Source organism: Belonocnema kinseyi, chromosome 7 (assembly GCF_010883055.1).
Source record: "Belonocnema kinseyi isolate 2016_QV_RU_SX_M_011 chromosome 7, B_treatae_v1, whole genome shotgun sequence".
NCBI lineage: Eukaryota > Metazoa > Arthropoda > Insecta > Hymenoptera > Cynipidae > Belonocnema > Belonocnema kinseyi.
The window spans coordinates 117009223-117034637 of record NC_046663.1 but is presented as its reverse complement, the minus strand read 5'-3'; the positions used below and the strand labels follow the sequence as shown (position 1 = coordinate 117034637).

At 35.3% G+C, this 25415-nt stretch overlaps 1 protein-coding gene across 5 annotated transcripts in view; it reads right to left on the bottom strand.

Annotated features, from left to right (window-relative positions):
- Positions 1 to 25415, bottom strand: part of LOC117177192 (L-lactate dehydrogenase) — an 88541-nt gene that overhangs the window by 21235 nt on the left and 41891 nt on the right. Inside the window, exons 1-2 of one of the 5 annotated variants that reach the window (XM_033367723.1) lie at positions 22600 to 22646; positions 2362 to 2433 (exon numbers count right to left, since the gene is read on the bottom strand). The exons of 2 other annotated variants lie outside the window; for them this stretch is intronic. The gene's annotated coding sequence lies outside the window, so the exon portion shown is untranslated. Of the gene's footprint in view, positions 1 to 2361; positions 2434 to 22599; positions 22703 to 25415 lie in introns of those variants that run through there. 2 more of the 5 variants (XM_033367721.1, XM_033367724.1) reach the window with 2 other exon arrangements.

Below are 25415 nucleotides of genomic sequence, written 5' to 3'. Positions count from 1 at the left end.
GGTGAAAATACGGGCCAAATGCTGATGGGTTGAAGAAAACTTCTTCCACCAGAAGGTTTTGATACAATCTGGTCCCGGTGCGGAATAGTTCTTCATCCTTCTAAATACTTTTTTTACCTCCTCGGTAGTGATGGGTGGGCATTCGTTATCAGGTGTTATCAGGAGAACACATAACTCCTTGAAGCTATTTATATTTTCTGAGTCTTCGTCCAGTCTATGCTGAACTTCGCAGACTTCTCTCCAAAATACTTCGACCTCCTCTGGTTGGGGTGTGTGTTCGACAGTAACTAGAGGGTCTTGGAAGAGTCGAGATGGGTCAGAGAGAAACTGTTGATTTTCTCTGACCCACCTCTCCCTCCGCTCTAGACTTCTCTTAGCGTCAGATAGTATCCGTATTCTCTCAACAATATGATGCATGATGGTCAGCAGCTTTGACTTGTTAAGTGTGTGATAACGGGTCCGAAGTTCGCGCGCGAACTTTCGAACCTTGGCGGTAAAACTCCTGCCAGATGTGATGTAGTCAATCGCACATTGAATGCGGGACGCGTACTGTCTTGCCCAGCCTATCTTTATGGAAAGTTGATGCATTCGTCTTTTGGTCTTAGGATCAGCCGTTGGTTTTGTTTTACGGTTCGCATCAGCCAAAGCTCTCGCTGCATTATACACACAATAATTGATAGCCCAGAGGTCGGATTCACCGGAAAAATGTCCACGAAGCTCGTCATCCATTTCAGCCAGATCTTTAGGCTTGAGAGAAACCTTGGAGTTGATGTTTCTCCGGGTCGTAAAGCATCGCTCTTCATCTATTGGATGCCTGCCCGCGGTTGGTCTTAGTGTCGCCTCTCTTTGTTTGTTGTCGGCTTGTTCTAGCTGTGGTAGAGTAGGCGTTCCGCTTACATAGCCCATTTTACGGAGTAGTTCAGCATGGTTTCGCAGAAGTTGCTGCGAAAAGTGCGATAGCTCCGGGTGTTTCTCGCACCACAGAGCATGCAGCCGTGCCATATAGCCCCGTTCACGGGCCACACTCGCATCGCAGCACTCTAGCAAGTCGTGATTCAGTTGATCCGTCTACCGAAAGGTCGCGAGATCCTGCCGATCCGTCGCATTGAATCCGTTTTTATTGGCTCCCCCAGCTCTAGACTGGTCGGCATTGTTGGCCGACCAATTGTGGGGAGCCCTGCGCGTTATGTTGTTTTGAACCGCACTTACTACAACTATGTTTGTTGTTGTCATTGTTGTTCCCACGAGAAGCTAGGGAAAGGGGTTCGTCTATTCTTGTAGAGCCCCGCATGCAAGGATAAGGCTGCGTACTCTGAGAGGTCGCCCGGTATCCCAGAGTCACCGTTCTAGACACCTCAGCCAGGTGCCATTCAGCTTTCGGCATGGTCTTCACACCTCCGCTTGGGGGTTAATTCCTTCGGGACCACCCCTGTACAATTGTCCGCGACTGCCTATTTATTTTTGTAACCATATTCAGCAGAAACCCTTGGTACAGGGACCCTCTATCCGCAACCCGAGGACGCGTTCGGTGGCTTTGTCGTAGGCCCTTCGGTTTGATTCTAGAGAAATCAAAACCATATATATATTAAGAAGAAGTGAACTAGAGTACGTGGTAATTGCTTAAAGGGTTTGGCCTTAGTTATTTGTGTGTTTCGAAACTCAGTAATAACCAGTGTGAGTTTACCTTCCTGCCGTGTCAATTACGAACTGTGCCATTGTGTGTATCTCTGATGCTGCTAGTATTGAATGAAATGGATGCCCTGCTCGTTATCATATAATATGTTCTGCTAAAATTAAATCCCTTCCCGATGGAGAATTTCGAAGTTTTTGCGGATCTCGGAGTTGCTCCCAAGCGGCCGAAGATCGAGGAAATGATATTATCATAGATGTTCTTGAGACTATGTTGATTTAATTAAAAACGGAAAAGTGACTACGAAGCAAGCCGAGCTGATCTAAAGCAAGACTGACAAACCCATGATTGCTTTTGATAGTTTAACTATATAAATTAATGGAGTCTTCAAAAAAGTAATTGATGGAAGATCGACTGACTAGTCCGAAAAAAGAATGAATGATAATATTGCCTCTGTCTCTAGAACGATCTGTGACATCGAAAATACTTTGAATGCCGTTCAGTCTAACCATAGACATGACGTCGCCCTCACGTTGCTGAAGACATTGAGTCTTGTATATCTAAGAAATGTCCTAGAGCACAGCACGTGCGAAAAATTTTATTTTATTCAACCTTCCTGAAAGGAGTTCTAATAAAAATACCTCTCCTGGAGAAAGAGATCTAGCAACTGTTATAGATATACTTTAATTAATTAACCCTGCTAGTAACTTGTCTGGTAATATATTACGTACCTTCTGGATTGGCCAACACTCTCAGATCCTTTCCCGGTTAGTCAAGATCAGATTTCAATCCGAAGCAACCACCTGAGAAATTATGCGAGCGTTTATATAATTAAAAAAGTCAAAAGCAATTCAGGAAATGATAAGCGAGATTTAAGTCCCTCGGGATCATATACCACTACAGGAGAGCAAACGCAGAAATAAAAAATAAATTTTAGAAGAGCGACTTGCGAGAGGAGAGAAGGATCTCCGGATTCCGTACAGAAATGGAGTTCCAGTCATAGTTCTCAACAAAAGAGCTTTTTCAACAAGACAGTGTCGTCATCCACTCTTAAAGTTAAGGTGCATCATACTAAATATCAGGTTTGAATAGTAAGTTAGATTTATTGAATAACTCTGTTTGCATTTTTTATAATTTTAATTTTTTATTATGCACTGAAACTTGGTTAAAGTTTTATTTATGATGCTGAAAGTGTCCGCTGCAATATTTTGCAAATGTTCAGGGACAATTGTGTGACTAGGCCTGAAGGCTGAGTCCTCCCTGCCATTGAAGTCGCATTTTGCTTGTTTACAGTTAAACTTGATTTTAACAATTTGTGAGGGCCCATCGGTAAAAATATTTGGGTCTCAAATTTATGCGCCGATTTTCTCATTCTTGATTTTAGTTATCTATATTCCCCCGAAATATCAGTTTCTGAATTAGAAAGAATACTTAACTCATTCATTTCTCTTCGACAACTTGCTGAACATTAAATAATTATTGTAGGAGACTTTGATATCCCTAACTATAAATGCCATATTAACTATGTAAAATTGGATACAAAATCAGCTCTGTTAACGTCCGTTTGAAAATTGTTTGATGCACAACAACATAATTCAGTTGAAAATTGCAATAACAGATACTTGGACCTTTCACTAGCGAACACCTTACTGGGAGTTAATAGACCCTGCTGGAAGTGAAAAGATTCAAAAAGATAGAAACGTATGGATAGAAAAAGATAGAGATATTCAATACTTCCTAAATGCACACTTTGCATCCCACAAACTGTCTTTTTTTTTCTTTCCACGACCTATCCGTTACGTCTACTTAGATCTATCTCTTTGTACCCCTGACTCTATCTCTTACAGTCACAATTGTCTATCTTTTTCTAACCACGGTATTCACAACTGTTTATCTTTATCTATCCCAGACTTCTTACTATCAACGATATATAATTTAAATTTATATTTATTTGAATCTATTTAAAAATGTAGTATTCTTATGCGTTTTGAAAATAATCATATATTTTGAATTTCAAACTCCCTCAAAATTGTATTAAACTAACAAGGTTTTATATACCCAACAACAAAATTACGTAGCTTTACGACTTACTAGTCGAAGTTCGAACTGTTCAAAGGCGTCTACTGACCCTCCAGTTATAGACGGTGCAAATGATTTCACTTGTGTCTGACTTTTACTGTCAGCCACCTACTGGGAAACTTCCGGTAATAAGTCAGGCATGTGCGTCAACTAGCGCATGCCTCGCTAAAGATGGATGTAGTTAAGCGGAGGATTCGGTAGGATAGAACGTTCAGGATTCAAGAAGATAGGGCTATCTCATGTTTAAAACAATATAGAAATTGATCCACTTGGATAGAAAGACTGGTATTCAAGAAGATAGGGCTATCCTATATTTTAAAAAAAGATAGAAATGGATTCAATTGAATAGGAAAACAGGGATTAAAAAAGAAAGACGAAACTAGTTATTGCCCAACGGATAGAAATACATAAAGGTAGATAAGTGGAGAATTGATTTATATAGAAAGACTGGTATACAAGAAGATAGGGCTATTTTATATTTGAGAAAATATAGAAATGGACTCACTTGGGCAGGAAAATAGGGATTAAAAAAGATGGATGGAATTTAAGATTGTCAAACGCATAGAAAAGGATAGAGATCGATAAGCCGTGGATTTATTTAGATAGAAGGACTGAGATTCACGAAGATAGGGCTATCTTATATTCCTGAAAATATAGAAATGGATTCACTTGAATATGAAAATAGGGATACAAAAAGATAGACGAAATTTGTTATTTCCAATGGATAAAAAAGGATAGAGGGAGATAAGTAGAGGATTCATTAAGAAGAATAGAGTCATCTTATATTTCAGGAAAGATAGAAGTAGATTCACTTGGATAGGAAAATAGGAATTAAAAAAGTTAGACAAAATCTTAAATTTCCTAACGGATAGAAAAGTATAGAGGTGGATAGACTGTTGATTTATTTAGATGGAATGAGTGGGATTTAAGAAGATAAGGTTACCTTAGATTTTAGAAAAGATAGAAAAAGATACAATGAGATAAGAAGCTAGGGATTGAAAAAGAAAGACAAGACTGTCTAACGGAAAGAAAAAGACAGGCGTGGATAAGTGAAGGATTCATTTGAAAAGAAACACTAGAATAGGGATTGGGAGTGGAAAGAATAGGATACATGTGGACAAGCGTTGGATTGTAGATTGGAGGAAAGATAGAAAATAATTAAAGGAATAGACCTAGGATCGAGATGGATACATCGGTTCTTTCCATTTCCACCTTAAAGATAGGAAATGATTCAAACGGATAGAAACTCTATTCATTTACTTTCAGCAGGGGTGTCATTGATCCAGTACTACCTGATGACAAATACCACCCCTCTTTGTTTCTAATTTTTGCTTACGTGGGGAGCAACTCTTTACAATATTTCCGAATAACGTTGTATCTAGGAGATATAATTTTGAGATGAAAAACTCATTAGACAATGCTGCGTTAAATAATGTCTCCAAACCATCGTCTTTCAAGTCTTATGTGAAAAGAGAAAAGTCTTATAACAGGTATAATTTGTCATAACCATCAGGAATTATCATCAAAATAGGGTATTGTGAATAATTTGGCTGAATACTTTCACAGCATCCATAATGAGTCGCATTTTTACTTGAACTAAATTAGTTTCAAACCACAAGCCAGCTCATCCGCCTAACCACTTACCCCCTAAACCACCCAACCCCTAGAAACCACCCCTGCCAAGCCACAAGCAGGCTAACTCACTAACCCTGGAAACATTGATTTTAGTAGCTTTTTTCTCTTGAAATAATTAATTTTCACACCACAATCCAGCTCACCCACCTAAACACCTACCACCTAACCCATCCGATCCCTAGAAACTACCCCTTCCAAACCATAAGTAGGCTATTAATATTCCTATCAATACAACATTTCAAGAATTAATATACAGTCTCAAGTAAATTCTTATTCATGAATAAAATCAGTTTTTGACAAACATTGAATCGTTTCGTTGGTGCAAAAATTGTTGAAAATCAAGAACTTCATCACTTGCCTCATGCTTTCGAAGTATCAACAGATCACTGTATATACGATATAGGAGAATTAGATTTTGATCGTGAAAGGAGAGCTGTCGAATATTGGAGAAGTGGCAAAAAAAAGTTTAAGTATAAAAAGTGTACAGAGTAAATTCAAGAAAGTTTCATCGATAAGTTAATTGAAACGTTGGGCTTACACAATAACTAAAGGTGGTACACATATTTAAAAAGTTACAAAAATTTGGCAGTATATATTCGATAATTTTTAAGCTGCTATTAAAGCTGGATTAATTATCCATGATCGTGAGATACGTCGATGGGCTTTGCAAGTTTAAAGAGAAATTGGCCCTGAAGATTTTAGATTCAAGGCTTCTGCAAATTGGCTTTTGATGTTTAAAAAAGTGTGTAGTGTGGTACAATCAGTTTCATCGACAACACACAGTTATACCATACAACCACTAATATCTGCTACGGGACAACTCCTATCTCCCCTTTTTTTAGTATTGAAGGAGACAAGTGGTGAATTTGGCCCTATTGTATAAAAAAATTTATTTAAAGCAGATAATGTACATATAAGCCGCATGATATCCATTCGTTTGCAAGATATATCCCAAATATTTATACTTCTTGACTTCTTTAAACTCTATTCATTTCCATCTCCCTGTCCATTCTTTCTTCCTTCCCCCTCCTTTTCTAAACCTCATTATCTTTGTCTTTTCTACATTTATATTCAGCTTTTTCCCATCTAAGTATTTCTCTAATCCTGTAATTAATCCCGCCATCCCTTCTTCATCCTCTGCCATCAACACTATGTCGTCTGCGTATGCCAGTGCATATATCTTTCCCTTACTATCCTAACTCCACCCCAACCCTTTCTCCTCATTTCTTCTTCCAAGTATGATATTAATAAATTAAATAAAAGTAAGCTCAGAGGACACCATTGTCTCACACCTCTCACCAACCAGAAACTATCCCCTACTTGCTCTCCTACCTTAACCCTGCTTCTTGTCTCTCTAAAAATTTCTGATACTCCCTTTATTAATCCCTTTCTTATTCCCTTTTTTATCATAACGTTTTCTATTTCTCCGAGGTTTAATGAGTCAAACGCCGCCTTTAAGTCCACGAACATTGCTATCATTGCCCCTTTTTCCCTTTTAATTCTCTTATTTACTAGATAGTTTAGAACATATATGTTGTCCATTACCCCCATTCCTTTGCTAAACCCTGTCTGATTCGGTGACTCGATCTTTTTTTCTTCAAATTCTATCTTCAATCTCTCCGACAAAATAGTTACATATACTTTATAAAGTGTTGGCATCAACGTCACCGCCCTATAATCTTTAACCTCCTCTCCCTTGCCTTTCTTTTCTATTAGTATAACTACTCCTTCTTTCCATAACTCTGGCCACACCTCTCCTTTCCATACTCTATTACACATTATTCATGCCCATACCTCTAGTTCCTCCCCTCCATATTTCCATACTTCATTTGGAATCTCATCTATACCAGGTGCCTTTCCATCCTTCATTACTCCTAAAACTTTAACTATTTCTTCCCTTGAAATTTCTTCTTCCTCATCTCTTTCTCTACCACATTTTCCTACCTTTACAACTTTTCTCTCTACTTCTCCTAGCAAATCCAAAAAAATATTTCTTCCATTCTATCATTTCAATATCTTGGTTTACTCTTTTTCTTCTTTTTCTTTCTCTGTTTACTACCTTCCATACCTGTTCTTCCGTCCTAGCCTTCTCCGCCTCTTCCTCAAACCTTTTATTCTCTTCCTCTGTCTGACATTGTCATTTGCAAAATTTAATTGTAACAGCAGTCAAGTCAGTTTATTAACAAATAAATTCAATGTTTATTACAGAAATAAATTTTAACCAAAACAGACAAATTAAGAAGAAAATGGAATAGTCCAATATTCATTAAAAATTAGTTTTTAACAAAAAGAGCAGAAGGATTTTGAACAAAATTGGTAAGATGAAACCATTTTCAAGCAAGAAGAATAATATTTTACCGAAAAAAAAATTTCAAAAAAATGCATGAATTTTTAACCAGATAGTTGAATTTGTCAACTGAAAAAGATAATTTTTCAGCCAGAAATGGCATAGTTCAATAATTATTTTGAACAAAAACATAACGAATTTATACCAAAAATATCAATTTTCAAACAATAAGAAAAATTGTCTACGAAAAAAACGAGTTTTCAACTAAAAAAGACCATTCCTAACTGAAAATTGCAGTTTCTACTTAAGTTTTCAGTTGTTAAAATTAATTTCTACAAAAAAAGAAAAATTTTTAACCAAAGAAATGAATTTTCAAATGAAAAACATACATTTTTAAGCAAATAAACAAAAGCAATTTCCAATATAATTGTAAAATTTTCAAATTCAGAAATGAATTTTAATCTAAAAAGAATAAATATTCAATCAAAAATGGAATAGTTAAATTATCGGATAAAAAATTTAATTTAAAACAAAATAGTGCAATTTTTAATCAAAAAATGAACTTATGAACATAAAGAATAATGTTCTTCCAAAAAAGACAAATTTTCAACAAAATACACAGATGATCAAAAGATGATCAAAAGCTTATTTTTTTCAATTTTAATATAAAATGAAAAATGGCACGATTTTACATCAATATTAAACAATATTGGTCATAGACAATGTAGACAAAAAAAGATTTTCATCAAAATTATTAATAAATTTCCTTGGTAAAAAATCCTAACATCAAAAATATATATAAAATAAAAAAGTATGTAGTTTATGGACTTCGGATTCTAAAAAAATGTTTCCCAGGGGCATTCAAAGAATTTATTAAATTTTTTATTATTTTAAAAGCGTGAAATTGGAGACTTTTTTTATCTTACACATATTAAGAGTGATCGCGGCAGATTTTTCAAAATTTGGCATTTTTCCGATAATCGGGAATCTAATTTGAAATTCTTTTTGGCCCTCACCACTTTAATATTTCATTAAAACTTCCTTTTTTCGGTTAATAATTAAACAGAAATATAACGATTTTTTATTGCTAACCGGAAAAGCGAAGTTTTAATTAAATATACAAATTTTAAACAACAAGAAAATGAGTTTTTAACAGAACACTTTTTTTTCCAAACAAAGAAATGAATTTTTAACAAAACTAGATGAATTTTCACAAGAGAAGAATAATTTTCTTTCAATCAAGGAAAACTTTTAACTAAAAAAGATAAATATTTAACAAATAATGGAACAGTTACATTCTCAGTTTAAAAAATCAATAGTTGGACTTTCTTATTAGTTTCAATTAATAATTTAGCTTGCATTTAAGCGGAACAACGAGAACATTTGTTTTTAAATAAACATTAAAATTATTTGAGTTCTAATGTTATGTTGCGACTAGTGAAGTGAAATAGCTTTTTGTCGATAGCATGATGAATGAAAATTCAACATTTTTTATTGGAAATTACTTTCATGTTTGCTTGAAAATTTTTCGTTTTTATTTGAAAATTCAATTTCCTTGGTACAAAAGTATTCTTCTTATTTTTTTGAGCTAAAAATTAAATTCTACCATGTTTGGTTGAAAAAATATCTTCTTTAGTTGACAAATTCAACTATCTGGTTAAAAATTCATGGATTTTTTGGAAATTCGTCATTTTTTATTGTTATTTCTTTACTGAAAATGTTACTATAGTATTCACGGTTGAAAATTTACCTATTTGATGGAAATTTTTTTTTTATGTTTGCAAATTAATTTGTTGAAATTTCGTCTTTTAGAAAACTATTTATTTGAAAATATCGCTCCTTGCTAGAAAATAGATTGTTTTTTAGTTGAAATCATTTGTTTGAACATTCTCCGTTTCGTTTGAGAATTAATTTGTTTGGTTAAAATGCAAATATTTGGTTAACATTTCTTCTTGAAGTTTTTCTTTTATTGAAAATGTAAATTACCATTTTTTGTTCAAAATTTATCTTTTTAATGGAAATATTCGTCTTCTTGTCAATAAATTTTTTTCTTTGGTAGAAAATTTCACTATTTTGTTGCAGATTAGATTGTTTTTTTTTTTATTCAAAATTAATTTTTTTAACTAAAAATATAATTTTTCCAATTTTGGTAAAAAAATGATCTTTTTTACTTTACCAATAATTTTTTTCGTTGAAAATTGAACTGTTGAAAATTTCATTGTATCCGAAAATTTAACTAGTCTATTCCTTAGGAAAAAGAAGTATTAGTAAGTATTGGATCTAATACTTTTTTAGCTGAGCGTAATTCAGAATTTCAAACCAAAATAAAATTGCGTAGCAGGCGGATCATCATTCGTGAAGTCGGGAGAGCTCGGATTCGTGCTCGTGCATTTTCGGCTTTACACGAGGCTGGTCTTCGTAGCATGCAACAGAGCCGACTCATCCACACGCTACGTTTGCATGCGTTTCTTCAAGATGGGAAAGTGGTGGGGACCGAAAAATCCCACGTTCTGGAGACACTGGAGTCTGTTCTTCGTAGCAACAAAGTGGGGGGAACCTTTTCCCTCAATTCTTGTTGGACCGAAAGCTGATGACAGATTGCGATGCCTCATTTTATACCGCATGCCTTTTTAAGGGTCGGTAATTAACCCTAACAGAACAAAGATAAACCTGCCTTGTTAATATAAGGTAGTTCCAACAAATTAAAGGTGTAATAATTAACGGCATGCACCTCTCGTTGGTTTAGGTGAGGGACATTTCTGATATTTCAAGTTAATGAAAAAATGGCATACATGTTGCATCAACCAAAAATTGAAAAACCCTAAAAAAATTATGTGAATGCAAAAAAGAAAGTGAGATTTTCCATGACTTTTTCTTGCATGCCACTTCGGATTTTGTTAGGAAATATTACTTTAAGCTGAAAAACGTGCCATGCATGTTCCTTCAGCTGAACATCACAACATTGTGACAGGAATCACTGCAGTGAAATAAATTAAATTAAAGTATCAGTAAATGACCCACCTGTAGACGTCAACATGAGAATTTCCATCTTGATGTCCTTTTAGGACTTAACGGTAGATTTTCAAATTCAAGTTGAAATTCGTCGATACGTCAGATTACTGATTGACTCGCGAATTTCTTGGCGATCGTGGGGTCTTGGGACACAGGCGAGAGTTACGCGTGACAATCTGAGGTACGCGGCCACGAGTAGAATAATTTACGTAAACAAACCGTTTCATGCAATGTAAAAAAAACATAGAATAGCGCATGATCAAAAATGAATTGCATTTTTGATATATTACATGAAATGGTTTGCTAGTGCAAATTATTCTTCCCACACCTCTAAATGAAAAAATATTTAAACAGAGACATGAAGCCCAACACTTAAGTACTACTCCGAACAGATCGGTCCCTTTTTCAATTTAAAAATAAAAATAATGTAAATTTGTTTCAAACCGAAAATGTAAATAATTTGTAGACGTCATTAATATAATCACTCACTGGTTATTTACATGTCCGCAATGTTCCTATGTTCCTGATCTTACCCTTCTACCACACAAGCATTAACACAGACGCCACCTAGGTGAGATAGAAATCACTAAAACTCGTTCACATTTTAGCCTTAAGACTGTACCTAGTGTGAAGGTACGCTTCTGACTAAGAGCATGTGCAGTTTGGCCCGGGACCCTAACGAAAATTTACTTCAACTATTTGGCAACTGACCTCAGTCAACGAGCGAGATCATTTTTTTTGTGTTTTCTGTGCGGACGTAAATATCCTTTGGGGTAGCGCAATATCCCAGTGTAGGGTTTAAGTTCGAGAATTGTCTCAGTAATTTATCGGACTAATGGCAAGAATCTTCAAACTACTAATAAAATCGATTATTAAAATTCAGATTTATTATAAATCTGAATTTCAATAATCAATCTTACTAGTATTTTGTAAGATTTTTGCCATTTGTCCGATTCTTCTAATTTCCTTTATTTTTTATGTTCGAATAATATGTTTCTGTAAGAAAAAGCAAATATGGCTTATATGCACGTTTTTAAAGTGTAACTATTGTTCATTTGAAATCCGTTTTTTCTTTCTAAATCGGTCCTATTGTTGAGAAACTACGTTATTTTATATAAAGAACATCAATTTTGCGGAATCCTTAGGTCTTTTTCATGTTTAACAAATTATTTAACATTTATCCAAAAATTAACAGTGTGTACAACTCCGGTGGACGGTTAGAGGACGAGCCAGCTACGTGGATCGTTTTAGGGTTAATAACTCGAGCCTTGCCCGTCCTGACCCAATTGCGCCAAGTGAGGAGTAAAACTTTTTAAGTAATTAGTAAATCTATCTAGAACTACAAAAAGAAGTATTCACTCTGTCTTATTTGGTGCCCAACGTGGGGCCGGTTGGGAATTTTTGTCGAAAGTTATGAAAAATTAATTCTCTTGTCGAATAATAGTATTGAAATCTGCTTAGTGCGTATTGTGTAGTGTAGTAATCCAAAGCTTTGCGAGCGTGCATGTGTCATGCTTCTCTCGGCAACTATACGCACGGGGCGTGTTTGTAAGCACAAACCTTGACTTGGTGAAGGTTATGCGCTTTATTTTCTTGTGCAGCCTCTAATTAAATCAGCTTGCTGCTTTTACATTACGTATGAAACTAAAATTTTATTCAGTAATGGAGAAAATTATACGAATTGAGAAAATTGTATTTAATATTGAAATACTGTATTTGAAATAAAAAATGTCGAGGTTATGAAATTATATGTTAATGACCTAGTGAATTTTATTAATTATTAGATACTTGTCTGTTAAATTCTACAATGGTCGGGAAACTTGAATCTATTGTCATTTAGACTTGAAAATTTACAAATGATAAATACATGGTGTGAAGACACATGTAAACAATTCGACTTGAGTCAAATTATTATGTGATTAAAATCTAAATTAAAGTTTGCTCGTCGAAAGACGTTAAATTTGTCACATATTTCGAGTTATGGAGATTACTCAAAGGAATGAAAATATTAAATATGAAAAATAAATGTGCCGATTTCGGAAAAGCTAATGTCTTGTCCTAGATATTTCGCGATTGTTTCAGAATTTATACTGATTGTTGTCAGTTGATTGGGTCTTGCCCTGACAGTGTGCAGCGATAAACAAAAATTTCAATTTAAAGGGTTAAAGGTTTACTTCTTATGTCTTTGCATGACACTTTAAACTGAATTATATATTGTTAAAGTTAAAGAATTGAATCTTATTTTAATTATTCAATCAAATGTTTGAATTTTGAAAAGTTAAATAACTCATGTCTTTTTTTGGTTATTTCGCAAAATAGTTGAAGGTTATATTGATTAATTGTGAGTTATTTATGTATTAACCTTTCATTTGACAATGTTGAGCGAAATAAAGTTTTTTTTTAAGGTAAAAGGTTAAGTTGTGATGTCTGGCCATAACAACTTCACACGAATAAAATATTGGCGAAATTGAGTGATTAGATCTTGCTCTAATTATTTAATAAACTACTTTTATTAATTGGAAGTGGAATAGCTTATAGTTGATAGAAAAGTGGCTGTTTATTGGAGGAGTTGCCCCGACTTTTCGATATTTTTATTAAAATTAAACTTTTGAGATTTTCTTCGATGTTAGGCCTCGATCTGATTATTGGCGAAATAATTTAAATTAAAAATTTTCAGAAAATTTGTTCGGATACTGAAAACTTTTTTTTAATCGAATAAAATTCAGGTTTTATCGTGAATCACTGAGTTAGTACGATTCAAGGTGGCTTCAGACCCGTTCTGTCTGTTCCAAAAGTGAATATAGTGCTTTTACGTTAATTTAAGAAATATTTATGATTAATCGGATCAAATCAAAACAACTTTTGATTTGTGTGGGTCACGTCTCAACTTTTCGACTAATTGACCATTGAACAATTAATCAATTATTCCGGATTTGTCAAATTCTCTGATTTGAATTAGTTTTGGCTAAGCCTTGGAATTCTTTTGAATGGCGATGTTCTTTTCACCTCCGAGGAGAAAGCTTAACCGAGATCAATCCCAAAAGGCTCTCTAAGAAAGCTTGTCGGCCGCACATGATCAAAGATCCCGCTTGTACAGAATAGAAGCACCGTGACTGACAGCAAAATGAGTCGGATGGACACCTAATACCGGTTTTTCTACGGTGGCGGGTAGATGAAGGGGATGGGGTTCGTGTACAACGATTCCTACCTGACCTGGGTCAGCTACTTCCGATTCAGATCAGAATTATAGCGTCCTGAAACGCAAAATAGAAGCGTTGACTACTCGATTCGATGATGTAATCGTTCAGCAAAGCGTTCTGTTAAAAGGGCTATTATCATCAAGTCGTCATAAAATTGGATTAGCTCTTAAAGTTATCCCTGGGATCTTTTATACCCAGACTTTTCTAACTCATGATTTTCGTAGCTTAAAAAATTTTAAATCAGACTTATAGCGCCATTTGTCTACAAAGAATGAGTACCAATTCCCTTGCGGTACATTTACTTCTTATATAAAGTAAGTACATAGTGTTTTGAAGTATTTAAATTTATTGTAAGTAGTTTCTAAAATAATTTTTCAATTATTAGGATGTCTTATGATCTACGATCGAGTATACGGCAGCGTCTACTCGAACAAGACATCGTACTGTAAAGTCATCGTATTCTAAAATCATTGCACCTTCAGAATTCCAACCAGAACCCAAAAATATCAACAATTACAGTTCTTGAAAGCTTTAGAATGTATTTGATAATACCACACTTACAAGAACGATTTAACTAATCTCGGCTACCGAGAAACATCAAAGTTGGCATTGAGTGCATTTTGCAATAAAATTTACCAACTGCAAGAGCATAAGAAAGGGTTCAATTTGACAGTAGACAGAGATCTTCTGTCTGTCCAAAAAGAAAGTACCGAAAGTTTACTGAGGGTTGTGCGTCGTGTATGCGACCTGTTTGTGATGAACACCGTTTCTTATTCTGCAGCGACTGTTTTAATGGATAAATAAATGCTGTTCTATATGTTTTATTATGAAACATAAGTTTTCTTCAGCAACCCCCCTCATACTTTATGTTATTACAGAGAGGGGATACGTTTAAGGGTTAAGTCACATCAACAATCGTGAAGACCCCTTCCCACATACTTCACGCAGTCAGGGGCCTGAACGGGGAGAAAATCTGTCAAATGCACCCAGCAGTAGAAATCTCCTTTTGGCAGACCCCTCGCTCAATTCACGAGCTTTGCTCATTTGGATGAAGACCGGGATGTGACTATGACCTCGAGACTCAGGCCGATACGAGATCCTTCGGTCGAATGAAGCGAAATGGGTTATGTGGAAAGGGATCTCAGATATGTGCGTTTCGAGAAAGAAAACTCAACTTTTGAAACGAGAATTCCAACCATGGATTCTCGGTTCCCTCGCGACAATAATTATTTGTGAGATAGGAGTGTGAATAATTCCGATATAAAAGACCAAAACACTGCTCTGCGACTAATTAGGGTCGTAGTTGGCGAACCGAATGCCAACGGGCAGATAGTCGACAGGGAGATTTTCGTCTCGGAACAACGTTATCGCGAAATGACGGGTAGCGATGGAAATGTTTCACAAAATATTCAGGGGAATAGACAAAGTATGAGTCGCCCCTCACTTAATTCACACGATTCACGCTGTTTGCCATTATCTGGTCGGATTTCAGGCGCATCGACTGCGCGGAGAACGGGTTCCTAAATCTCCTGGCGACAGGATTGCTCGAGCGGCAGTGACAGTCCCGCAAGATTTGACTCGAGCCGTGATCGGAATGCACCGTTGATTGGTGGACCCGGTAGGAGCTACACTGGCTTCGACAGCGACTTGCCGATGAAGAAAATTCGCATAGTTAGCCCTAGGAAAATTTCTGCTCCAAAAACTGAAAAGAATCCTGAACAATTTTTACTGATTCTCAAGGATTATTTGAGTATCAGCGGGATACATAAAGATCTACTCGTTCTGTGTTTGTCAAACATATTTAAGGGTTTATATAGGGCATGCTACCAGTGGTACCTAGTGGGGCGTCAAAAAAGATGACGCGCATCTCCTCCTCGAGGTTCACGAATTGAAACTCGAAAAGATCGAAACTCTCGCGGAATTCGCGTGTACAGCTAGACTTATTTTCGAGTGTAGGGAGTAGCCGTCGAAATTCAGGGTACAATTAAACAAATCCTGACAAAGTTTAATCCACGGCTAGCATTCGAGATTTTATATCTATCCCTTAGAGACTATACCGAACTTGTACACCATGCTAACGAGCGTAGTTATCTCTACCAGAGATCAATTGAGTCACAGGAGGCGCGCCCGTGGCCTAGTCGTACGGTCCTAAATTATGTTTAAGGGCAGTTTGACTCAGTAAACGAGTTCGACGAATGTTCGGTCCAGGGCGAATTGAACTCGGGCGATAAGAGTTCTGCGAAAGACAACCGAAAACAACAAATAAAATTGACTTTAGATCCCCTGATGACGAACAAATAAAATCGGAGAGAACAAGACAACACTTTGATCGGTCCAAAATGTTCTGCTTTAACTGTGCAAAGTTGGGATATTCCTTGTGCTACTGCACATCCGAAACACAAATCGTCTGTTGCCTTTGTCGGAAAATAGGACATTATAACTCAAATTGCCCAAAGCAACAGGGAAAAGCCAAAAGCCCTCAGTAACTCCGTCTCAAATGACTGAAACTAAGGGCAAAACTGAGGATATTCAGAGTCCCTCTTCGTCTAAAGGAGTCGTCTTTGTTCTAAATATTTTTAACATCGACCGACCTAAGGATTTGGACAGTGTTGACTGTGGTGTCAATAAGGTAGGATTCGTGGATTCTCATTCTCTTGAGTTGCGGTTATTGGAGGATAGCGTCCAAGCGCTTGATTCTAAAAAAGAGCCGAATTCTTTTAGAACTTGGCTCCTGCTTCGACTACATCTACACGTCATCCATCGACTGGCACGGAGAAAAAATACCGCCCTGATAACGTGACGCAGGAACCAAAAAAGTCAATAAAAATACCAAACTCAGGAGTTAAGGGCTGATCTGACGTCTCTTATAGGCGTTCGTCTAGGCGACAAGTCAATTGTCAAAGGAATAGAGGAGTGGGATTTGTTATTGACTTAGGTGATGCCTATGGACCCCAATGGTTCAGCATCATGCCAGAATTGTCAGAAGATCTGATTCTCGGAATGGATTTCTGGTTCAACTTTAAGGTGATGGTAGATCCACTCTCGCAAACTTGGACTTTAAGTGGTAGCAAACACCATTTTCCGTTATGACATAGTTCCACGATGTTAAATGAACTCCAAACGCTTTCTGTTGACGAAACTGAGCGCCTAAGAAAATGTTGAGACTCCGAATTCAATAAATTTGACAAAAAGTCTACTGGCGAGACTCGTTTAATACAACACGTGTTTGAGTTAAGTGATACAACGCCTTATCGTCAAAAGCTGGAAAAGGGTTGTTTCATGGTGTAATAGCGAATGGGCATGTTGGCCAGTAGTTGTCCCTGAAGCAAATGGTGGACTTAGGTTTTGCATAAACTACCGAACCCTTAACCAAAAAAAATCAAACCGACATATCCTTTTCACAATACGAGATGTATCTTCTCTCAACTCCATGATGCCAAAATAATTTTGACTCTTGATATGAGCTAAATTGATCTTGAACGAAGAGAAGAAGAGCTTTGCCTTTAAGAGGCACAATTTCTTGGGTACCTTGTCGACGAATTCGACATGAGACTGAACCCCGAGAAAATCCAGCCGATAATTGACTTTCCAGTCCCAAAGGATCAGACTACACAGCGACAGTTCAACGGTCTTGTAACCTGGTACCATAGGCATTTAAAAAATGTAGCCAGAATTCAAGGTCCGTTGAGTAGATTGAATAGTACACAAGTTCCTTGGAGATGGACCGATGTCGAACAGAAGTCATTTGACGACGTCAAGATGGCTCTTATCGAAGCTCCTCGGTTGTATCTTTCAATCCCTGGGCAACCCTTCATTTTGTACACCGATGCTAGCGATTCTAGCTTAGGTACAAGTTTGGTGCAAAGAGACTCCGAAACAGGAATTGAAAACTTGATGGAAGTTTTAAGTCGACCAATGAGAGGCGCAGAATTGTATTATACAGCCACTGAAAAGGAGTGTTTGGCACTGGTTTGGTCCGTCCAAAAACTGAGATGCTATTTAGAAGGTATGCCGTTTAAGGTGGCTACCGATCATCAAGCATTGCAATGGCTTCAGGGATTGAAAAACCTTATAGGTCGCCTTGCTAAGTGGGCAACTTACCTCTATCAGCATGATATAACAGTGGAACATCGATGAGGAACGATAAATGAGGCTCCTGACGCCCTCTCGGGCATGTTTAGTGTCGACGTAGATCCGAATGGATGGGAGAGAGTCATTGAAGAAACCATCTAAGAACGAGTTCAGTTAAACACGATTCGTGACCAGGATTGGTATGAAACTAAGTTTAAACTTGCGAAAGATCAACCTGAGAAATTTCATGAATGGAAAATCGAGGCTGAATTGTTTTATTATCGTCCAGATTACGAGAAAGCTTTGATCGACGAATAACATCCATGGGGAAAGGTAGTCAAGTCCTGTGACGTCGCAACTATCGTTCGCGAAAATCACGATATTCCGCAAGCCAGATACCTGGGTAGAAATAAAACGCTAGATAGGATTCGACAAAATTATTATTGGCCCCGTATGACTCAATATTTCAAATCCTTTGTCAAAGATTGCGAAGTATGCGTCAAGGTAAAATATAATCAAAGACCTCTAAAAGGGAAATTGACTACTAGGCCCTTACAATCACCTTGGGCTCAATTATCCGTTGGCACCGTAGTTTCTCAAACACGAACAAAGAAAGTAAACTCTAATCTAATTGTCGTTCAAGATTTATATACGAAGTACATCGAATTGTTCCCAGTCCGTCATAGAACGTCGTAAAAGCTCTTGAAATTGTTTTTGATCGCTGGGGTACACCAAAATCCATTACGAAAAAAGAAGATTAGCAGTAGACGCCCAAAATGCCGTTTTAGTTCACAAACTTCTTGACGATATTATGAAGATGAGACCAGAGTTAGACAACGGCGAGGAAATAAAGATAACCTTTCTAACAAGATATGAGAAAGGGCCAAAGGAGTAATCTCCGTTTTGATCTTCGGCTCAAGCCATTGTAGTTAGCGAAAGAGTGACCCAAAATTTCGCCTCTTTTCTCAACCTCATGAATTTGATGCCAAAGTGGTTGAAAGAATAGCTTGTCGTGATACTTGAAAATAGAAAAAATTTCAAGTTGAGTATAGCTTTTTCAAAGAGATACAACCAGTCAAACTTATCAGCTAACTCTATCATGCCCAAAAGTGTTTAATGTTCCTGTGATTTTTTTTGCTGATTCAGAATTATAGAAAATGTTGGCATCGTCAATTTGTTTGTTATATATAGCTATTTTTTTAAATCTATTAGATTATACCCAAAAATATTGTACGTTTTTTTAAAAACATTTTAATTATCTAGAGGCCAATAGTTCTGAAATGTAAGACTGGAAAATCTACAGATACTAGATTTTGAAATTTTTTAATGCTCACTTTCATATTTCCTCTACTTTAAAGTATTATCATGACCTTTTGTTTAAACTAATTTGGAAGCAAATTTACGAGGTCGAGAAAAGAGGCGAAAAAACAGTGTTTTTTGGGTCACTCTTTGTCACTCGTGTGCTGTTAAAATTTATTGCCGTGTCATGCTACTTTAAAGCTCGAAAATCATACAATACAGTATCACTTGTAGACGTCAATATGAGAATTTTCATCTTGATGTCCTTTTAGGACTTTACGTTCGATTTTCAAATTCAAATTCGTTAATACGTCAGATTACTGATTGAATCGCGAATTACTCGGCGATCGTGGCATCTTGGGACGCAGGCGAGAGCCACGCGCGACAAGCTGAGGTACTCGACAACGAGTATAGCGAAAGCGCGTCACTTTCCGCCGTGTACTCGTCGAGAGATCACTTTTGCGAATTTTCGTGGGAGGTCGGATCCCTCCATTGTACAAATTGTATTACTAACTGTAGTCTTCGTCGAATTGCGTCGAATAATTGAGGATTACTACATTGACTCGACGAATATTGTTATCCCTATTTATTGGATTGATTCGACGAAAATGATTATTCCGTAATACTGGACTCATTCGACAAATTTGTTGTGTTGAGGTATTTAAGTACAACTTTTATAAATGCTTCTGGAATTTTGCTTCAAATCTTTGAAAATCATTATGGGTCTTCCTATGGAACCCACCCCACTTATTTGTCTCCGCTCCTGTTTGATTATTTTCCTTGCTAGTTGGGTATACCACCAGGTGGCACTCAAATAATTCTGTTGTTTATAAAATTAATAACTCGAGCATTGGCGGCCCTGACCCAAGCATATACATATTGCCAAACATTGAAGTATTTCTCAAATTTCTTAATATTTAACCCTCAATAAAGGCAATAATTAATCGTTTAAAGTAAACAAGAGAAGGAAAAAGATGAAACCAATTTTTTTCATATGAAATTTTTTTTAATTCAATTGAACCTCATACCATTTGAAAGGCGAGATAAAAAGCTTACATTTCATGTGGTTTTATGTGGAAATAAAAATTATTAACCTGTTTCAATGTATTTCAACATTTTTTGTTTGATGTGAGAAAAAATGCAGCGTCATAACCGACGCCTTTTAATCTGAGAGACCGAAATAATTTTTAATTTGTCTCGGGGCTAAAAATAAAAGGTATTAACTTTCTGACAAAAGTCATATTACATAGGTTCTTTATGTGAATTCTTATTTTGAGATGTGAAAAAACATTGATGTTCGTTATAAACGAAGCCTCTCTTCAGAAATTGGTTAAATTAATGTAATATATTTTGGAAAAATAATGAAGTAAAAAAAGAACAGAAAAAGCAGAAGATTAGTAAAAAGAATTATAATAATAATTATTTGCTTCAAACGCCATGAACACTTTCTTTTCTAAATGTAATAAATGCCATGAGCGAAGATATCAAGTTAAAGAATTGTGCAATCAATAAATCAATTAAATTAGTTTGAAAATAATGCAATTCGTGAAATAGATAATATAAAATGATCAAACATATATAACTACAGATCATTATAATGTAGAAGAAATACGGAGAAATATGGTTAACATAACCTTTTAATGCCCCTAAGAAATTTTTTTTACGACAATGAAATGAAGTACAACAAACTCTCGTTATTAGCCACCTCGTTTTCAGCCTTCGTAGAACTGCTGGCTCCAGCAGTTTCTTAGGGGAGCTGGGCGAGAGCGGTTGTAAAATTATATATATAAACATATTCTAATTGGAAACGAGTCAGGCGACCCTCACTGTTTACGTTTCGATCACCCGAAACCAGTCCAAGGCTATTTGAAGGCAACTCCCGACATTTGACTGAAAGCCAGAATTTAGTGTACCACCAACTAAAGAGAAAAAAAGAATATTGTTTTGTGTCTTGAAGGATGAATAGATAAATTTAAAATATCGAAATGATAGCCTTTATTATGATCATATTCGTTTTTATAATTCGCATATACATGCACATAAATTAGCACAAAAACCATATTTGTATTCTAATTATATAATTAGATTATAATATACTATAATGAAATCATACGAATAGAAATGCAATGCAATGATATACACGTCTTTATGATTTACAGAAAATGGTCCTCGTTGACAAAAATGTAAATAAATTAATGAAAATATAGCAGAACGCGGGTAAGCGTGTGGTACGAAATTCTAAAGTTATAATTTTTAAATAATTTTTCAAATATTAAAAAAAATACGTGTTCAAATATATGTTCAAAAAGTGAAAAAATCTAATTTTTTACATTGAAAACATTATTTATGTTTTTAAATGCTTCATGGACCGAAATGTTATTCAAAATTTGATATTGCTTATTATTTAAAAATATTGAACACCTCCCTAGGTAGATTTCAAAATCGCGAGGGAGCGAAAAAAAATTAATTTTAGGAAGCTAAGTGCCTACAATTTTTTGGTATTAAGCTGAAAGAACATGCATGCTGTTACTCCTTTCAGCTTAATCGTACATTTCGATACGTGTGTGAGAGGTGATTATTGAGTGCACGATGCGTTTTTCGCACCAGTGTCAAACAGTATTTTATACCACGAAGGCCGAGAAATCATGTAAAAGTTGAGATTTTGAGGTTAGAGTGGTATATAAACTGAAACAGAAGATTTTTAAATTTATATACTAAATATATTAAAGCCTAAAATCTAAGATATTAGAATCTATAATCCAATCTATTAAAATCAATAATACAAGATCTTAAATATAAAAGCTAAGATATAACGAACTGTGATCCGAGGTATTAAATCTACCGTTCTAGAATATTAAAATTCCCAGAGTTAAAAAAATTAAAAAAAAACTTATTAGTGTTGTGTGTGTGGCGGGAAAAATAAATTAAAATTCAAAGGGGAATAAGAATTTCAAAGTTTTTAAACAATTCCGAAAGTACCGTTTGACATAATGCTTTATTCAGTGTTCTTTTTGATTTTAAAATGCAAAAAAATCTGGTCAACGATTTTTAGGTTCTTTTATTTACCTAAGTGTCTAGGCGAACCGAAAGTATTTCATCTACTCTTGAAATTAATTAATTTTTTAAGATACATACTGGTTCTAGTCGTTAAATTTTGGGTGACACTTTGTATTATTTCCTGCATAATATTCACATAATTTGCGAAACACAGAACACATTGAGCAGAACGCACGGACAAAATGGATGCACGCGCATGCCTGCATGTTTTATAATCTTCAGATGTGACGAATGAATATGAAGATTATAGGAATTTAACATCTCGAGATTATGTTTGGTAATATCTTCATACATTAGGAAAATATTATAGATTGTATACGATATAATACCTTTCGTTACGGGGTATTATGCTCAACTTGTAATGTCCACTTCGTATAATCCATTTTTCTTAGTGTATTGGCTCTTAAAAAGGCATTCGGCATAAAATGACGCACCACAATCTGTTATCAGTTCCCGGTCTTTGTGTTCGCTTTTGTTCTCCGAGCGTCAATTGCTTATTGACATGTCTAAATTGGTCTTGGAATGGGAAAATTGTGGGAATTAGTGATAAAAGGATGCCGCTGTGAATTCGCTGATCGTAGTCGATAATAATTTTTCAATGAAACAAAAATTATTTTTGGAAGTATTTACATAGCTTGACGTGTTGTAACGTGTAGAACACATATGGAAATAGTGGCGGACTGAGTACCCAGGGGCGCGGGCGGGGATCCAGTTCTGCTGGAGGTTACTCCTAAAAAAAGGTCATCGGAGAAAAGGAAAACTGTTTCTAAGGAGTATAAGGAGCTTCGTTTCAATCTTAAAAAGAACATTAGAAATAAAAAATAAAATTTTTTTATTAACAAAATAGTTTATTTATAGAAGGCGAACTCTTTGAATTATAAAAACAAGACAGTGAAAATATGTTTGTTTCAATACCCATAAATATGATGAATTGTAATAATATAAATTGATTAAAACAATACACTTTTCAGGGTAGCTTAGAATAAAGTTTAGAGCAAAATAAGGAACAAAAATATTAAATTATTCATTATGAATAAAATTGGTAATTTATTTTACAATAAATGAATAAGCAATCCCGGGCTGAGGTACAAAAGCAAACGTAATGCACATATGACATAATAGTGTTAAACATAATGTAGAAAAGTTCGCATATTGGAAAAAATCGAGGGCGAAGCACACACAAGATAAGTGATGAGAATGTGATTGTTAAAGCCGAAGGAGCTTTAACAAACACTGTTAGAAATATCTGGTTAAATTTTCAACTACATGTGGTTGAAGTTTTATACAATTACGGTGGTTGCTATTTCAACTACTTGTGAATGAAAAATCAACAATACGTGTAATGGAAATTTCAACTATTCCGTTGAAAATGTCACTATATGTACTTTGCTGTGCAAATCACTAACTGTACCAAAATAATTCTGATAAGGAATAAGAAATTACTTCGTACGTTTGTGACGTGAGATCGATGAGATTAATAAAGTGCATATATCATATTTAGAAAAATAAGCAGCTTTAAAGAAGAAAAACTTAAGGTTCATTGAGATTATGTTACATTATGAATTTCACGTCCGCTTATAGACCAACTTTTGGATACTCGTTTTTGTAATCATAACCTAAATAACCTTTGTTATTTTTATGAATCTCACGACACAAAGAAGGATCGTGGGAATTTTTCACGATGGGGTCTGACTTCGCAAGAACAATTATGGCGCATGGTTGCATGCGCATCTTTATTAATTTTCGACTACATTTGATTGAATTTTAGTTCAATTCTGTGAATTAGCGAGATGGCAGCCACAAAAGTGGTTGAATGTTCAACATACTTCTAACAGTGAAAGATAATTCGCAATCAACAAATTAAAATTTTATTGATGCTTTGATCTTTAATTTTAAAATTTTTCTGCACAAATGTGGGGAAGTACAAAGACCGAGCATGCAGAGTGAAGTAAATACATTAGCGAGCACAAAGCGCAAGAACCAAAAGTCGCGCACCTTAGACGCGCTGCAACTTGAAAGCGATAAGAATGTGCCCGCGCAGCGAGCACACTGTTTTTCGTCTAAGAGTTCAACCAATCGTTAATTTTTATTTATGCTTCTTATTATTTTTCAAGAATGAAAATCTTCTCATACCATAGACTGCAAGTTTTCAAGTATTTTTGCCGCGAAGATGTTAGCCTTTATTTAAATAGGTAATTAATAATAACAACATTAAAAATAACGAAAAATGCTGAAATTATAATAAAATAACAATTATTATAGTAACGTATAGCAAAATATAGTAATATTTTATAATTTCCAAAATATTGAAATATATCCTTTGATCCGAACTCTTCAAATGTAAGCTAATAACTTGTTTTAGCACAAATTTCCACTAATTTGCAGTCATTTTAATATAAAAATAGAGTTTAAACTTAGCAATTACTAAAATAATTAAATGCAGCCGATAATTAGTCGAGAATTTGTAATAAATTAAATAAGTGGCCCCTTTCATATTTGTAAGCAAAAATGGAGTCATACTTTTTACATAAACAAGTTGATCTGGAAACTCCCTCAAGGTACCTATGGGTGCTATCGAAAGTTAACATAGAAAATCAGTATATTAGCGGGCATACATAAAAAATGCATTGAGGTGTTCTATACATTTTTTAACAATAATTAAATTTTGGATTGCATTGGGAACAAATTAATTTAAAATTCCGTAATGTAGTTGATGACAAGAATATTCCTTTCACTTTTACTTTTTCAATGTGAATAATTTATTATTCATTTTCAAAATATTTTCTTTAATAGAGTACAAAACATGCGTTAGGGAATTTCCTATGAATAATACGGATGAAAAGAAATTGGAGGACACTTTTTACTTTACTGGTATTACTTATAGGAGTAAAAGTATACCCTGCTGGAAGTTAATGGATAGAGTATCTGTTTGTTTGAAGCATTTTCTATCTTTAAGATGGAAATGGACAGAATCGATTATCCTTTTCTATTCATTAGGCAATCCAAAATAATATATCGTTGATAATGGGTAGTCTCGGATAGAAAGGATAGGCATTTGCGAACAACAAAGACAGAAAAAGATAACCATGTGAGCATAAGGGGTAGAGTAGGTGACAGAGAAAGGTGGACAATTGTGAACACCATG